Genomic DNA, 17,396 nt, shown 5'->3' on the forward strand with positions numbered 1-17,396 from the left:
AAACAGGTGGCAATTCCTCCTTTACTCTTAGACTTTGATAACTGTTTCAGGCACTGAGGCACTTAGTGACAGGCCATTATGAACTGCCTCCTACATGCCAGGCACTGTGCTGGTCACTGAGATATACAGCAAAAACCACCCCTGCCTTTTAGAAGCAGGCACTTTAATGGAAGAAGACAATGTGCAAATAATGAGGCATGTTTACAATGTATGCCGTGGATGGAAGGTAATGGGAGAGAGGAAGAATTCATACCTGGGGAGCAGAGGAAAGCCGCTACAGGTCAGATATATGTAAATCGGTACGTAAAAGACGTGTGAACTGAGACCTGAGGGACGCCAGGAAAGCCAAGGTTTTACCAGAGAGACCTGCCAGGCAATAGTGATGATGACTGCTCTATCCTATTGCATCGGGCTGTGGGGGAGGGAGTCCAGACCCTGGACAGCTGCACTGGGCTCCTTGACTCAAGGAAACTGATGGGAAATCCTCTTCATTCAGAAAGGGACCCAGTGGTCATTATTCCCAATAGCTTGTGTCATTGGCTTGTTGGACATTTTCCAAATGTCATTTCCTAACAACTCCCCTTCATGGTTCATCCATCTACTTCTGAAGGCCCATTGGGTGACATGCCTGAACCATGTGAAAGGCCTCAGAGGATGGAGGGCCATCACAGTGGAGGTGTGTGTGTGTTTGTGCCCCCTTTGCCCTATGCCACCAGCACATGAACCTTCTTGACATTTGTCCTTGGACAGAAAGTCTTCTTAACTTTTGAACCACATAGCATGGATTTTCATGTGCGATTTCCAAATAAGCTTGTTCCATGCAACAACTGGAAGAGTCCAAAGTTTTCTCTACAGTGACAGAGCAGTCAGTACTGTTTTACTTATATGGGCACTTTTCCCCTTGTTTGCCACGCATCAGGAGGATTGTAGGATTTTTATTTAGTTGAGATGTTGTAGCCCCTCCCCCTTCCCTGTCCCCAAGGAAAATCACCAACTCAGAAACATTTCCACTCAGAAGCATGGATGATTCAACTCAATTCAACCAACCAATAATCATTTATTAAGCTCCTGTTGTCTACCAGGCATTGTGCTAAGCATGGGGGATACAAAGAAAAGCAAAATGTCCCTGCTTTCAGGGTGCTTGAACTCTAATTGGGATAGTCAGTCAGATATACGTAAATCAGTTCGTAAAAGCTATATGCAGATCTACAAAGCACCTACTATGTGCCAGATTCTGTGTTTTGTGTGGCAACATAAAGACAAATCCAAAATAGACCCTGTCCTCAAAGACTCTCATTTTCATCCAACTAGGTCCATTACCAAGAATTTATTTAGTACTTATTCCATGCAAGGATCTTTGGCAGGTGCTGGGGATGCAAATACAAAAGTGAAATAATTCCTGCCCTCAAAGAGCTTATATTCAGTTAGGGAGATGTATAAGTGTGGGCAACATGCAAAAATTGGGGGAGATGCTCCTACCCATGCGCAATAATGGGCCTGTACAGATCATAAATGGGGGGATCAGAAAAGGTTTATTGAGTACCCGGGACATTCAAAGAACCATACAGCAAGAAGAGTTTGTAATGTCAGTGTGTGAATGTGTTGTGATCACTATTACTGGGGAAGAATGTCTACATGGATAAGATCATACATTGAGAGAATCTATGGCAGTGTGGGGGTAGAAATCTGTGGTGCAGCATGGCAGCCGTCTTTGGCTAGTCTGACGTGAGTTGGCACTTAGAATGCCCAGGACCATTACCACTCTGGCTTTTAAAAGTAAATGCCTTGTTCTTTGCAGTTTATCTTTTATCAATGAGGGCAGTCATGGGGTTGGGCTAAATATTAACTTGCTAGTTAACTAACTTGCTGATCTGTAGATCAGTTGGAGGTAAGAAGACAGAGAATTACAGTTCAAAGCTCTTTGATCTAGACAGAAGTAGCTTGTAGCAAATGGCAAACTGAGGGAGAGATGACTGCTCAATATTCAAGTACTCAGGGACTCTTTCTTTGGGTACTCTGCTTGGGGATGACAGAGGGGGAAAATTTGCTGGTGATTCCAGTGGATGGCAGCCACTGGCTCAGTATGAATGGGGCCCTTCAGGAGCTGTGGGTCAGAGGACATGAAATTGTGGTAGTTGCCCCTGAAGTGACTGCTCTTATCCAAGCAGCCACATTTTATGAGCTCAGATGGCATCCAGTGCCCTTGCAGAAGGAGGATGTGGAGGCCAGCTTTCAATGGATTAAAAATGATCCCTTCCAGAAGTTTACTGTCTGGGAGAGTTTTTAGAACAATAGAGAGGATGAAAAATAGCTTGGATTTTTACTGCCTGTTCCCACTTGGTCTACAATAAGGAGTGGATGACCCGCCTTGAAGACACGGCCTTTGATGCTGTCTTCACTAATCCATTCCTTCCCTGTGGCCCAATGGTAGCCCTGTACCTCTATTTGCCTGATGCCTACTTTGGGCCCAGAATGCCATGTAGTCTTGACTTGGTCAGCACTAGGTGCCCCAATCCTTCCTCTTATATCCCAAGAAGCTTCTCTGGCAACACAGATCAGATGACTTTTGGGCAGAGCATGAAAAACATGTTGCTCACTGCAGCCCAGGCCTTCCTCTGTGACTTTGTCTATTCTCTATATAAGCGTCTTGCTTCTGAACTCCTTAACAAAGTGGTGACCATTGTGGAACTTCTGAGCTATAGATGAATTTGGCTGTTGAAAAGAGTATCCCAAGCCAGTCATGCCCAACATGGTTTTCATTGGGGGCATAAACTGTGTTTATAAAAATCCGTTGTCTTTGGTGGGTATGAAAGCAAATGGACTCCCTTTCTTTTGAGCCTCTCAATTAATCAAGATTTTTTTTCCCCAGTGTGAAGTACAAGCCCAATACTTTATTGGGCACTCAAGATAATAGTACAAAAATGAGAGAGTCCCTGACCTCAAGAAACTTATAGCCCTCTAGTAGATAGAGCACATTCACAAGATACTTATAGAAAAAAAAGAAAGAAAGGGGGCAGAGCCAAGATAGCATCTGGAAAGCAGGGGCTTGCATAAGCTCTCCCCCAAATCCCTCCAAACACCTGTAAAAATGGCTCTGAACAAATTCCAGAAGCGTGGAACCCACAAAATAGCAGAGGGAAACAGGTCTCCAGCCCACAAGAGCCTGGATGGTTGCAGGGAATGGTCTATCGCACACTGCTGAGAGGGAGGGCAGCCCAGCGTGGGCCACTCTGGGACAGAACAGACCTGGAGTCAGCCAGCCTGAAGAGGCCTTGGGGCCATGAAACAGTGAGCTGTGGCATTTACAGACTTCTCAACCCACAAACACCAAACAGCAGGTTAGGGGGAAACTGTGGGATCAATTTCAGAACTGTCCAGCTGCCAGTTCTGGTAGTGGAGGAGGTGGTTCAAGCTGGCAGGAGCAATAGCAGGAAGCTCCTGAGGCTGCTTGTGTCAGCTGTCTCTCGAGTCCCTGGCTCACATGGTGGGAGGAATCTAGCAGTGGATCAGAGAGGAACGTTTTGTGGGCGCAAAGCCAGATTTTCTTCCTGTGCTCTCCTTGGATCTGTATTGTGGTCCTGGTTGGCGGTTCCTGGGGGAGGAGGAGTGCTGCTGTGACAGAGCCTGGGGTAACGGTGGAGTAGCAGTAGCTCTGAAAACAACAGTGCTTGAACCCTAAAGCTTGGGACAAAGTACTCTCTACACTACAAGCAGTCATATCCTGACAAAAAGCTCAAGGGTCAAGTAGCTGGCTGGGAAAATGAAGAGGCACCAAACACGAATTCAAACTCAAACTACAGATTCCTTTTTTGGTGATAAAGAAGATCAAAACATACAGCCAGAAATCAACAAAGCCAAAGAGCCTACCTCAAAAGCCTCCAAGAAAGATATGAATTGGGCTCAGGCCATGGAAGAGGTCAAAAAACATTTGGAAAAGCAAGCAAGAGAAGTAGAGGAAAAATTGATAAGAGAAATGAGAGTGATGCAAGAAGATCATGGAAAAACAAGTCAATGACTTGCGAAAGGAGACCCAAAAAATACTGAAGAAAATAACACCTTAAGGAATAGACTAACTCAAATGGCAAAAGAGCTTCTAAAAGCCAATGAGGAGAAGAATGCCTTGCAAGGCAGAATTTGCTAAATGGAAAAGGAAGTCCAAAAGACCACCGAAGAAAATACCACCTTAAAAATTAGATTGGAGCAAGTGGGAGCCAGTGACTTCATGAGAAAGCAAGATATTATAAAACAGATCCAAGGGAACAAAAAAATGGAAGACAATGCGAAATATCTCACTGGGAAACCACAGACCCTGGAGAACAGACCCAGGAGAGATAATTTAAAAATTATTGGATTACATGAAAGCCATGATCAAAAAAAGAGACGAGACAAAATCTTTCAAGAAATTACCAAGGAAAACTGCCCTGATATTCTAGAACCAGAGGGTAAAATAGAAATTGAAAGAATACACTCTTTGCCTTTTGAAAAGCACCCCAAAAAGAAAACTCCTAGGAATATTGTAGCCAAATTCCAGCGTTCCCAGGTCAAGGAGAAACTACTGCAAACAGCCAGAAAGAAACAATTTTAGTATTATGGAAACACAATCAGGATAACACAAGATCTAGCAGCTTCTACATTAAGGGATCGAAGGGCATGGAATATGATATTCCAGAGGTCAAAGGAGCTAGGACTAAAACCAAGAATACCCTACCCACCAAAACTGAGTATCATGCCCCAAGGCAAAATATGGATTTTCAATAAAATAGAGGACTTTCAAGCTTTCTTAGTGAAAAGATCAGAGCTGAATAGAACATGTGACTTTAAAATACAAGAATCAAGAGAAGCATGAAAAGGTAAACAAGAAAGAGAATTCATACTAAAGTTGAAATGTTATGTTTAAATGGCTCCATGGAAAGATGATGTGTGTAAATCATGAGACCTTTCTCAGCATTAGGGGAATTGAAGGGAATTTAGACAGAGGGCACAGGATGAGTTGAGTATGAAGGGATGATATCTAAAAAAATGAAAGAATGGGGTACATTATCTCACATAAAAGTGGCAAGAAAAAGCAGTTGTGTTGGAAGGGAAGAGGGGGCAGGTGAGGGGGAATGAGCGAATCTTACTCTAATCAGATTCAACTTGAGGAAGGAATAACATACACACTCAATTGGTTATTTTACTCCACAGGAAAGTAAGGGGAAGGTGATAAAAAAGGGGGATGATAGAAGGGAGGGCAGATTGGGGGAGGAGCTAATCAAAAGCAAACACATTTGAAAAGGGACAGGGTCAAGGGAGAAAACTGAATAAAGGGGGACAGGATAGGATGGAAGGAAATATACTTAGCCTTTCACAACATGAGCATTGTGGAAGTGTTTTACATAATGATACATCTGTGATCTATGTTGAATTGCTTGCCTTCCTAAAGAGGGTGGGTAGGAAGGGAAGAGGGGAGAGAATTTGGAACTCAAAGTTTTAAAAGCAGATTTTTAAAAAACAAAGAGTTGTTTTTTGCATGCAGCTGGGAAACAAGATATATAGGGAATGGGGCATAGAAATCTATCCTGCCTTACAAAAAATTAAGGGGAAAGGGGATGGGGCGGGGAGTGGGCTGAAAGACAGGAGGGCTGACTGGGGAACGAGGCAATCAGAATATATACCATGTTGGAATGGGGGGTAGGGTAAAAATGGGGAGAAAATCTGTAACTCAAAATCTTGTGGAAATCAATGTTGAAAACTAAAATATTAAATAAACTATATAAAAGAAAAAAAGAAATACAATATAATTTTCAGTGTGGGGATGATGAGTGGCCCTAAGAATGAATGGGGGGAATCCACTGACATGGAATTTAAGCTGAATCTTCAATAGAGGGTGAGCATGATAGTCTAAGATGTGTAGGTAAAGACAAAAAGAAATCCAGGCACAGCAGAGATACCGTACAAAGGGATGGAAACAGAAACAGAGATGCCCTGTCTGTGCCACTGTATGCCAGCATAGTATGGCATGTGCCAGTCTGACCTTGAGTAGCTCTATTGGATTGAGTGTTAGCATTTTCTGCAATAACATCTCACACATGTGTCCTGCTTTTTTCATTTTCAAAGCACTCACACTTAATTATCATCTCCATTGGTCACCAGATACAATCATTGGTATTTTACACATCAGCCAACCAAGCCTTAGAGAAGGGCAATGATCTGTCCAGGTGCTTCAAGCTAGTCAATGGCAGAACAAAGACAAGAATCATGGTCCAGTGTTCTCCCCACAAGCCCCCTGCTCCCATATGCTATTTTCCACTTGGGGATACATTTTCTGACTTGACTGACAAATTGACATATTCCTCTTTCATGTGTTAAGTGCCTTTAAGTTAAGTGCATTAAGATGGCAGAAGACAAACTGGAAAATTTACATTATAGAAAATTAAATGTTTTCCATTAAATAACACAATATAGTAAAAATGAGAAGGAAAGAGGTAACAGAAAATACCTTTGCAACAAGTTTCTCTGAAAAAGGTGCCAAATCAAAGCTGTATGAGGAACTGATTTCAATTAATAAGATTAGAAGCTAGTCTGTAAACGATATGAACAGGCAATTTTCAGAGGAAGAAATCTAAATTATGAACAATCACATAAAATGCTTCAAATCACTAATTATAATAGAAATGTAAATTCAAACATTTCTAGCATTCTGATTCCCACTATCAGGATGACAAAAAGACAAAAAGGAGAAGTAAACAAATGTTGGAAAGTTTGTGGGAAAACAGGCATGCTAGTGCAGTGTTGGCAAAGATGTGAATTGGACCATACATTCTGGAAAGCACTAAATGCAGAAATTGTACAGACCTCTTGACTCATCTATACCATTACCAGGCCCATATTCCAAAGAAATTAAAGAAAGAGAAAAATACTTGATACCTACAAAAATCTTCAGAGCAGTCCTTTTCATGGTAGCCCCAAACGGGAAATTAAGAGGATGTCCTCTTAGTGGGGAATGGCCAGGGCAGGTCTGGGGTCTGCTTGTACCAGGCACCTACCCCTGGGAAAAGGTAAACAAATGGTGGTATGTGAATGCATTGGAATAGGATTCTGCCATAAGAAATGATGAAATGAACAATTTCAAAGGCAAGTGGGAAGACTTCGATGGACTAATGCAGAGTGAAATGAACACAATTAGGAGAAGGCTTTATATAATGTAGTAACATCACTAAGGAAAAGCTTTGAAAGGCTTTTGAGACACTCAACACAATGATGAAACATAACTCCAAAAGAAATAAAAGATGAAATATTTCTCTTGCCTCCTACCACAGAGAGGTCCTGAATATAAAATGCAGGAGAATTCATACTTTTCTGACATGGTGAGTGTAAGAATTTGTTTTGCCTGGACTATTTATCTATGTATTGAGAGTTTTTAGTTTTTTAATTGGCTTAACATGGGGTTAGAAAGAACAACAGATTAACAAAAAATACTTGTTACATGAAAAGTAAAAATAGCAAACTTCTTTTAAATATCACATGGTAATGTGTAATAAATGTTGTATTTGAGCCTTAGACTCCTATTCCAAATATAGTAAATACTTCCCACTGTACCATGCTGCTTTCTTTCATATAGATAGTACCTATTCCATGGGGTCATGTGCGAGGATTAAATAAGATAGTAAATGAAAACTGTTTCGTAAAACTCAGAGAATTACATGTATGTTAGCTGTTCCTGTATTGTAATGTGAGGGGTGGGTCAAAGATGATGGATCATTACTAAGCTGTGAATGGTGTGATGTGGAGGTATAAGGAGTTGACCCAGATGAGGGTATGGAGAAGGTTCGGGGCTGCCCACATTTTTCTGTTAGTACTTGGCTCAGTGCTGGGCTTGGAGAGGGAAGTCAATAAATATTGTTGACTTGTACTAAGTAAACAGGAAGTAGGGGCCAATCCAAGGAAGAATCTAGCTTCAGCGACGGTGGAAAATTGCTGGCAAAGTTATAGACAGTATACTTGGTCAGGTGCTAGTTGTATTGGATAACTTTGGAAGTCCCCACCAAAGCTGATCCTTTGGCATTCCTATGCCAAATGTTCTTGCCACAAAGAAATAATTGCAAGAATTTGTGCTCAGTTATTTGAAGAAATGAATCCAAAGAAGTTGGAGTGTATTAATTTTCTATACTCTAAATTATCCAGTTTGTCTTATGTCATCTTCTCTATCACTTTAATTATGAATTATTTCCACATCCATGTCTCTCAAAGGTAATTTCTTCTTTGCTCCTCTAACTTATTTATGGTATTTATCACCTTCCATGTCCAGATGATATGTCCATTTGGAGTTTCTTTTGGTGTATGCTGTGAGGTCTTAGTCTAAACCTAATTTTTTTGCCAGACTACTGTACAGTTTTTCCAACAGGTCTAGTCACATAGTGTAACTAGAGTCACTGGGTTTATCAGACCCTACATTACTGTTTGATTCCATATGCTGTATACCTAACTTGTTCCAGTGATCAAGTTCTGTTTGGAGGAATCATTGCCAAATTTTTCTGATGATCACCACTTTGTAGTATAGTTTGAGATCTGGTACAGTTAGACCTCCTTTCTTCATTATTAATCTTGAGATTCTCGACCTTTCATTCCTCCATGGGAATTTGGTTATTCCTGCTAACTCAACAAAATATTCCTTTGGGGGTTTGATCAATACGACATGGAATAAGTAAATTAATTTAGGTAGTATTACCATTTCGTTACATTGGCTCAACCTATGTTTCTCTAATTATATAAGCCTGTACTTCTTCACAGAGTGTTTTATAGTTAGATTCACACACTCCCAAATATTTTTTTTTTTTTTTTTGCTTTTTGGCAGGGCAATTGGGGTTAAGTGACTTGCCCAAGGTCACACAGCTAGTACATGTGTCAAGTGTCTGAGGCCGGATTTGAACCCAGGTCCTCCTGACTCTAGGGCCGGTGCTCTACTGACTGCGCCACCTAGCTGCCCCCAACTCCCAAATATTTTATAACTTCTGTAGTTATTTTAGAGAATTTTCCTTTTTCAGGTGTTCCTGTTGGATTTTTAATAATGCTGAATAATGATTTACATGGATCGATTTTATATGCTCAAAGCCTTGCTGATGTTTTTCTACTATTTCAATTACTTTTTGTTGACTCTCTAGGGTTCTCTAAGTACATCATCATATCATCTATAAAAGTGATAAATTTCTTTCCTCTTTGCCCAAACTAATTCCCCCAATTTCTTTTTCTTATCTTATTCCTATAAGTAACATTTCTACCACTATGGTAAACAGCAATAGAGATAATGAGCATCCTTTCTAGGCCCCTATTCTTCTAGTAAAGGATTATAAATTTTCTCCACTACACAATGTTCGCTTTTTGATTTAGCTAAATTCTGTTGACTATATGAGAAAAAGTTGATTTATTCCTATATTTTTTTGAGGTTTTTACTAGCAATGAGTGTTGAATTTTGTCACAAGTCCTTCCACAATCTATTTATATAATCATATGGGTTTTACACTTTATATCATTAACATGGTTAATATTTGTTCATATTTATAGTATGCCTTATGTTGAATGAATACTGCTTTCCTGGTATAACCAAAACCTAGTTACAATGTATAATCTTTCTAATGTGTTTTAATAGCCAACTTGCTATTTTTTTTTTTTTGCATCAATGTCCAGTAGGGATATTAGTGTACACTTTTCTTTATTAGTTTTATTTCTCCCTGGTTTTGGTACCAAGACCACATTTGCATTATAGAAAGAGATTAGAAAGGTGTCTTCCTTTCTTATTACTTCAAACAGTTATGCTGTATTGAAATTAACTTTTCTTTGAATGTTTGACAAATTCATCTTAAAATCCAACTGTTTCTAGAAATTTTTGCCCTCTGGAAGTTCAGTTATGTCATTCAATTACTTTTTCTGACATTGATGATTTAAATATTCTATTCTTTTGTCAGTCTGAATATTTCATATTTTGTAAGAATTCATCTACTTTCACTAAGTTATCAGTTTTATTAGCATACAATTAGGCAAAATAATTTCTAATAATTTCCTCTATATTTTATGTAATTGTTATAAGTTCTCATTTTCCACTTCTCACGTGAAAAATTTGGTTTTCTTATCTATTTAAATCAAGTCAGCTGTTTATTTTACTATTTTTAAAAGAATAATCAATTTGTAGTCTTATCAAATCAATAGTCTTTTCTCAATTTTACTAATCTCTTCTTTCATTTTCAGAATTTCTACTTAGTTTAGTTGGAGATCTTTGTTTGGTGTTCAAGTTCTTAAAAATAGCATGATCAATTCATTGATTTGTCCTTTCTCTCTTTAATTGAAGAAATCATTTAGAGATATAATTTCCTCTCAAAAACATATTTATCTTTCCTACCTGGGAGACACGGTCTCAGAATATACCGTGCTTGGGACAAGAAAGGAGGACAGGGCGTTTAGTCAGATTAAACTTAGAAAAGTCATCTAGGGAGGGTTGGTTAAATGTGGCGATAGCTCTCGGGGAGGGCAAAGGGGAGACACTTTGTGGGGACGAGGCGAAACCAATGTGGCTGCTCAGAAAAGGACTGGCCTGTCCTCTACTTGGACTCCAATCTCCTTTCCTTCAAAGTGCTTTGTTCGGGAGACTTAGGGAGACCCTAGGGAATCTAGAGAAGACCCTGGTACCTTCGCATCGGGGTCATCCTTGTCCTCTAAGGATCTGAGCTCTTCTGGGTCCAGAGCAAACAAAGCTTCTACAAAGAAAAGGCAAACAAGAACCTTAGGTCACCTTCAAGGCCTGGGCTGTTCCATCCATCAGGTTGCAGCGGTTAAAGAGGGGAAGAGAGATCTCCTCATCCACAGACTTGGCGTGGCAAGGAGACACTTTTTCAAAAATAAAACGCTCTGAAAAGACAACGACATTTAGGCAGTGAGGAAACGCATGGAGGAAACCAGGTGGTTATTCACACCATCTCTGAGGGGAGCAGCATATCCAGGGACAAAGGGGGAGCTTGAAGAGTTAAGACAGCTCTCATCTGCCGTGCCCAAATCACTCCCAGCTGGGGCAAGGGGGGAGCTCCAGCAGGATCCCAACCTCCAGTCCTCCTCCCCCCTGGGCCTCAGTTCCTTCCTCTGCAAAATGAGGGGCAGACAATGGCCCGGGATCGAGGTGGCCGTGGACCTTCACCTTAAATGACCAGTCCCCCAATAACTGAGCAACAGCGACACTGTCCCCAAAATGTCGCGCTTCTGACAGACAGACTCAAGCTCCTCCTGCCAGGTTATCCCACCTGGCCTCAAGCCCCCAGGATGGAGCCATGCCTGGCCCTGACGTGGGTACAATCTGTCAGACAGGGCTTCCCTCTCTGGAACGGCAGTGATGCCAACCACTAGCACTATCGCAAAGTGCATTATGAATATCATCTCGTTCTCATTCGATTCTTATAACCCCTCTGGGGTTTCATTTTACAGAAGAGGAAGCTGAGGCCTACAGGGGTGGCCTAGGGTCACACAGCTAAGAACTGTCTGAGGCTGGATTTGAACTCAGGTCTTCCTGACTCCAGGGCAGACACCACATCCACTGGGGCACCCAGCTGCCTTTGGAATTAATGGGAGTGAGGCGGAAGAGAAAAGAAGGCTCAGGAGAATAGATTCAATCTTCCATCCTGGAAAACCTCAGGAACTGAAAATTATTTTCCCTCCCACAGTCTAACCCAAGAGGAGATTCCTGTCACTCCTGAGGCAGCACAGGCCCAGACACAAACAGAGGAGTCCTCCCAGCATCAATGAATCTCTCCAATGAGAAGCTAGCGGCTTCCAGAACCATGGACAGGGCTAGGTCCAGGGACACCTTCTTTAGCTGAGCTCCACCCCTGAGGCCTGCCATTCAAATGGCAAAAAGGATGCTCTGGTGCTCTCCTCACTGCACCTTGCGAAACCAAGAATAAAAGGTAAGTTTTGTAATCATAAGGCTCTGAGTGTGTGTGTGCACGTGACAGCATGTGTGTATGTATGCGCGAATGCATGTGTACATGTGAATGAGTATATATGTATGTGCATGGGAGTGTGGGAGTGTGAGTGTGCGCACAAGTATGTGCGTGCCTGTGTGTGTCTACGTGCATGCGAGTGTGTGTATGTGTGCGTCTGTGCGCATGGGCTCCCACGTTACTGCTAGGGCAGTGTCTGCAGGAGAAGGGGAGAGAGTGGCATGAAGGCCCACCAAGGCCCTGGGGACAGCTGCCCTGGCTGTACCCCATGGGGCACAAAAGGGACCCTCCCCACAAGGGCTCTGTGACAAGGAGGGTGAGCAGGGCCTGAGGGTCCTGAACAGCGGTGGGGGCATGCAGGTAAATGCCAGGGATGGGCAAAACAACCCATCCTGATTTCAGGCTTCCTTTGACATCCTCTGTATTCTATTTGATGCTATTTGGAAGGGCCTGGAGAACTAAGAGGGGCCCCTGTGCTCCCCAGTAAAGCCACTCGGTGACAGCAGGCTCAGAACACACGCTCTAGGAGTGTCACCACAGTTCTAGGCTCTCCTGGCTCAGAACACACACTCCCAGAGCATCACTGCTGTTCTAGGCTCTCCCAGAGTTTACTCAAAGCTGGAGAAAACAAACCTGTGGGGTGAGGACTGGGAGGGGGGCAGTGCTGGACAGTGACAAGGAGGCCTTTTGCCATCCAGATCAGAATTCTTCTGGTTTGGTGACAACCCCAAACTCTAAACCCTCTTTCTGCTGGCTCCGACTTCCCTGTCTGCTGATGCCATCCTGATGGCCATGCTGGGCTCCAGGGGCAGGGGCAGATGCCAACCCAGGAGCTGCGTGGGGGGTTTGCGTCAGGAGACACCTGGCTACAGCCGCAGCCTGAATAGTTCCTAGCTCTTGGGCCCCTTCCACCCCGAGACAGTCGTCAGCTTGTGAGAGACAGCCTGTTTTCTTTGTTTTGGGGTTACAGAAACACACCTGATCAGAGCCACAACAATGCCCACCCCTGCCTCGGTTACATTATACGTTATACTAGCTGACCTGTGCCAACTTACTCACCAATGACACAGGACGGTTACTCTGCCCCAGCAGAGACCACCAAAAATGCAGACATGGTCCTTGGGAGCAGGGGCCTCACAGACACTTGCACCCATCCCCCAGGACCAAGGGAGATGAGAGGCCTTCCCAAGGCCACCTGGGCAGGACTGGCGGCCAGATGCTTCTCTGATGGTCCACTTGTCTAAGTTTCTAGGTGCACGGAAGCGCATGAATGAAGGTATCTGTAAGGTGCCTACTTCGGAATTCTGGGGTGAAATGGAGAGTCTGCAGCAGAGAGTTGAGGTAGCAAGTCCCGCCCTGGTTCTGGATGCCACTCAGGTTGGTGATGCCCCGGGGGGGGGGGGTGGCGGCTCTGGGTCCACGCACTTGGATTTCGTCCCTTTCTTGATGTGATTCTCTGGGATGTAGGGAAAGTCCTCTTCAAACAAGTCCCCAAACATTATGAAGGCATCAGGCCACCCTGCAAAAAACAGGCCCATTTACCACTCAGTTCTGCAAAGGCCTTTCCCCCAGACACCCCTAGCCTCAATAGACAGGGACATGCAGACTCATGTCTTCCTTTAGAAAGGGATTATCTGCCATCTTCTCAGGGGCAAAGGGAGGAAGCTGGACCACAGGACTCTGAAGATCCCTGGCTTCTGTAACACCATTACAATCCCCATCACAAGGCCCTGTAGGAGCCTCAGGCCAACCCTGCTTTACTCCCTTGTCTGCTAGGGGAAGCCACATCTTCCAGTGCTGGGATCAGGGGACCAGGCTCCCAGAGCTGAGCTGCAAGGACAGAGACCAGGGTTGTTCCAATGGTGATCTTGGCTTGGAACCTCACGTGTGAAGGACAGGAGTGCCTGAGGATTATGGGACATAGGAAGGACAGGAAAGGACCCAAGAAATCTAACCCTGGGGGTGAGAAGTACACAAGATGATAGGGCATGACAAAGGCTGGGGGTGGTAAAGTCAGTGACCTGATCTCAAAAATATGTGACCTCAGGCACCTACTATGTGCCAGGCACTGTGCCAGGCGGGCACTGTAGGCACATAGTGGCATCAGCATCTTCCACCTGGAAACTGATGACAATGGCAGAGGTGTCTCCAAGCCTCCTTCCCACTCAACATCCTACAGACAGCCCATGTGCTGACCTCGCCTGGCTACTGAACCACAGGCCAGAAGTCCCCCTTCACATCTCAATGCAGTGAGCCCATGTCTCTGCTCAGCCCGAATCTCACTTCTCAAATGCCTCCAGAACATCTCAGAGCAGGCCGCCCACTGGCATCTCACACTCTGCTCCTCCAGGGCAGAACTCACTGTCTTTTCCATAAAACCCTCCCCTACTCCCAGTTTCCCCATTACTGCCAAGGTCCCATAACCTTTCTGGTCATCAACACATGGGATCTTGTCACCATCCTCAACTCTCCATTGACCTCACACCCAAATATCCAATCTACAACCAAGGGCTCTCTCTCCAAGAAAAGCCCCCTCCTCCGCCCCAGCCCTGGTTCAGGCCTCTTCCTCTCCCCTGACCCTGCCCTGGTTCAGTCCCCCTCCCCTCATCAAGTCCAGCTGCCTCAGGTCTATCCCCATGCAGTCCCTCCTCCATTCAACCACTAAAGAGTTCTTGGTAAAAGGGGCAGGTGATAGCTCCCAATGGCCCCCAGGATCCAATACAGTCCTTGGATATCTGGTTCCTCCCCTTCTCACACTTCTATTTGACCATCTTCCCCCTGGGGCCATGTTGCCCCTTGAACACAACACAGACCATTTCCTCCCTGGGTCAGGTGTGTTCTCCCTCCTGATCCTCCCAGTGCTCCCACCTGCCCTCTCGCTCTGAGCCTCCCCAATTTAAACATAAGCTCCATGAGGGCAAGGGCTGGTCAAAAGCCTGAAAAACCGGTCCCTGCCTGGGGCCTGGGTTCCAGTCCTACTTCTACCTAAGCCTCCTGCAGCCTCAGTGTGTGGCTGGTGGCCCCGGGTGGGCTTCTCTCCCCAGACCAGGGGACTGCGGGGGAGGGGGGCGGTCCCGGGGCCAGGTGAGTGTCCCAGCCCCAGCTTGGTTACAATGTATCCAGGTTATCCTAACCTTCAGTATCCGGTCCCAGGCAGGAAGGGGGTGGAGGGGAGCTGCTCCACGTGACCCAGAGGCGGCCCCGCCCCCAGCCCTCCCACTCACGCCCCCCCTCCCGTCCGGGCCCCTCCCATACGCAGACCAGGAGACTAGACATGCGTCCCCCAAGCCCCCCACCGCCCCGGGGTGAGAGCCTCGGGGCTCAGTTCCAATCCCTCCCTGGTCGCTCAGCCCCGCCCCCCCAACACCCCGTCCGGCCTCTAAGGGAAGCCCTGCCCACTTTGCGGGCAGACCTGCGTACAGACCCGGGGCTCACATGGACGTCGGTTGGTGACCGCGGACCAGGGGCTTCCCCACTCTGGGCCTCAGTTTCCCCGCCTGAAGAATGGGGGCAGAGATGCCCAGGTCCGGCCCCAGTCCGGCACCTGCCCTCCCAGAGCCACCGCCCCGTTGACCTCCCACCCCTAGTCCCGGGGCCCGCTCACCGCTAACGCCCTGCCCGCCGGCCCCAGAACCCCAACGGGAAGCAAAGCAGGAGGGCGCGGCTGAGAGCCGCCATTTTGGTGCGGAGGCGACCCTCGCCTAGGCTGCGCATGCGCCTATGCGAACTACATCTCCCACAGTGCACCGCGCCTCCCGTCCGCACCTGACTCCCGGAGAAGCGAGAGCCCGTTTCACAGAGCTTTGCGGGGGTTGTAGTCTGGAGGCCTCCTTTTCGCCCCCTATCGGACTGCAAGAGGAAAGTGAAACCTTATTTAGTGCAGCAGGATAAAGGATCCAGAAGCAGCCAATCAAACCTTCTTGTCCCACGTGGGAAGGCTGAAGCGCAGGGACATTCCTAGAGGAAAGCACTGGGCATTGCCGCCCAGAGAAAAGTGCCCTGGCTCTGGCATTCTTGGGGGCTGGCCATCTGGCGGCCTGAGGCAGTGCACAAAAGTGCCCTCCGTTTCCCCATCTGTAAATGAGGGCCGGGAAGGCTCTGGGTCCATCATTCTCTGTAAGATCAGGGGTTGGAGGAGGGCCATCCAAGCAAGCCTTCTCATTGTCCAGATGGCGAAACTGAGGTCCCGGCAGGTTCAGCGCCAGACCATAGGTCATAGGTCGCCTCGTCTTACCCCTTCATCTGTCAGAGGACGAGACTGAGGGTCAGAGAAGGGAAGCCGCTGGTCCCAGTCAATACAGAAAATAAGTAGAAGGCATTGCATTTGAACCCAGGACCTCCAGCCAAAACTAGTCTTTCTGAAATGTAACCTTGGGGTCAAAGGTTGGGCTGTTTTTCTTTGCAAGCTCAGCGTCCTGCATGTACGAGAACAGGTGCTGAATTCCTCAAAGCCCTCATTGTGAGGACCAGGAAACTGGGGAGGCTGAGGGAGGTCAAAAATGGCTGCTCACGGGGTCCCTGCAGGGTGTCACTGTGTGAGGGGTCACTGTGGGGGAGGGTCACTGCAAGGGGGTCACTGTGGGGGGGGTATAACCACAGGGGGTGACCCTGGGAGGTCACTGCGGGGGGGGGGGGTGTCACTGTAGCGTGGTCACTACGGGGGTCACCACACAGGGTCAACACAGCACAGCCACTGCAGGGGGGTCACTGTGGGGGAGTCACTGTGGGGGGGTCACTACAGCAGGATCACTGCAGGGGGGGTCACCTCAGCGGGGGGGGTCACTACAGCGGGGTCACTGCAGGTGGCTCACCTCAGCGGGGGGGTCACCACAGCGGGGTCACTTCTGGGGGGTCACTGCAGGGGGGTCACCTCAGCAGGGTCCCAGGAGGTGTGCAGGACTGGAATCTGGCCCCTCCTTTCTGCCTGGGCTGCAGCAGGTCCCCCCAGAGAACTTGGGCCACGCAGGGTTTTCCTTCACCCATTCGTGCTCCCGGGCTTTGGCTGGGTGGATTCATTGTGTCCACCCCACTGTAGCCAGCACCCTGTAGGCTTCAGGGGAAGGAGGAGGAGCCGGGCACAGGCCCGTCCCAAAGGGACATTTCAGCCCCACTGGGGGCAGGGAGCAGAGGAGGAGAAGGATTCCTAGTAAAGAGGATACACCCCGGAGCCCTCTGCTGAGGCCCGAGCAGAAGCTCTTAACCAGGGCCAGGAACTTGTTTTTGAAACCACTTTGGTGACTGTATTTCCTACACTTGGTTTCTCTGTCATTCTATGGCTCTTCTGCATTTAAAAACAGGAGCCTGCGCCAGGGCCCATGGGCTTCCCCAGGCTGCTGGAAGGCAGGGTCTGAGACACACGCCAGAAGGTTCGGAAGCCGGGCCCTGGAAGAAGGTGTCCTTGGAGTGGGGAGGGACGGAGGCTTCAAGGGAATCACA

At 46.5% G+C, this 17,396-nt stretch overlaps 1 protein-coding gene and 1 long non-coding RNA gene across 7 annotated transcripts in view; one reads left to right on the forward strand and one right to left on the reverse strand.

Moving 5' to 3' along the window:
* Positions 1-17,396, forward strand: part of LOC118856503 (UDP-glucuronosyltransferase 1A3-like) — a 67,514-nt gene that overhangs the window by 8,530 nt on the left and 41,588 nt on the right. The gene's annotated exons all lie outside the window — the stretch shown is intronic.
* Positions 1,514-15,684, reverse strand: LOC118856155. 6 transcript variants are annotated; one of them, XR_005010836.1, is made up of 5 exons: positions 15,565-15,684; positions 13,020-13,479; positions 10,763-10,878; positions 6,907-7,027; positions 1,514-3,592 (listed from the first exon to the last, which is right to left on the reverse strand). It is a non-coding gene; the product is annotated as an uncharacterized LOC118856155 (long non-coding RNA). The 6 variants fall into 6 exon arrangements; XR_005010838.1 differs by having other exon boundaries at positions 6,911-7,027; positions 15,565-15,674; XR_005010837.1 differs by lacking the exon at positions 10,763-10,878 and adding an exon at positions 10,660-10,727 and having other exon boundaries at positions 6,911-7,027; positions 15,565-15,665.

Source organism: Trichosurus vulpecula, chromosome 7 (genome assembly GCF_011100635.1).
Source record: "Trichosurus vulpecula isolate mTriVul1 chromosome 7, mTriVul1.pri, whole genome shotgun sequence".
In the NCBI taxonomy this organism is placed as follows: Eukaryota; Metazoa; Chordata; class Mammalia; order Diprotodontia; family Phalangeridae; genus Trichosurus; species Trichosurus vulpecula.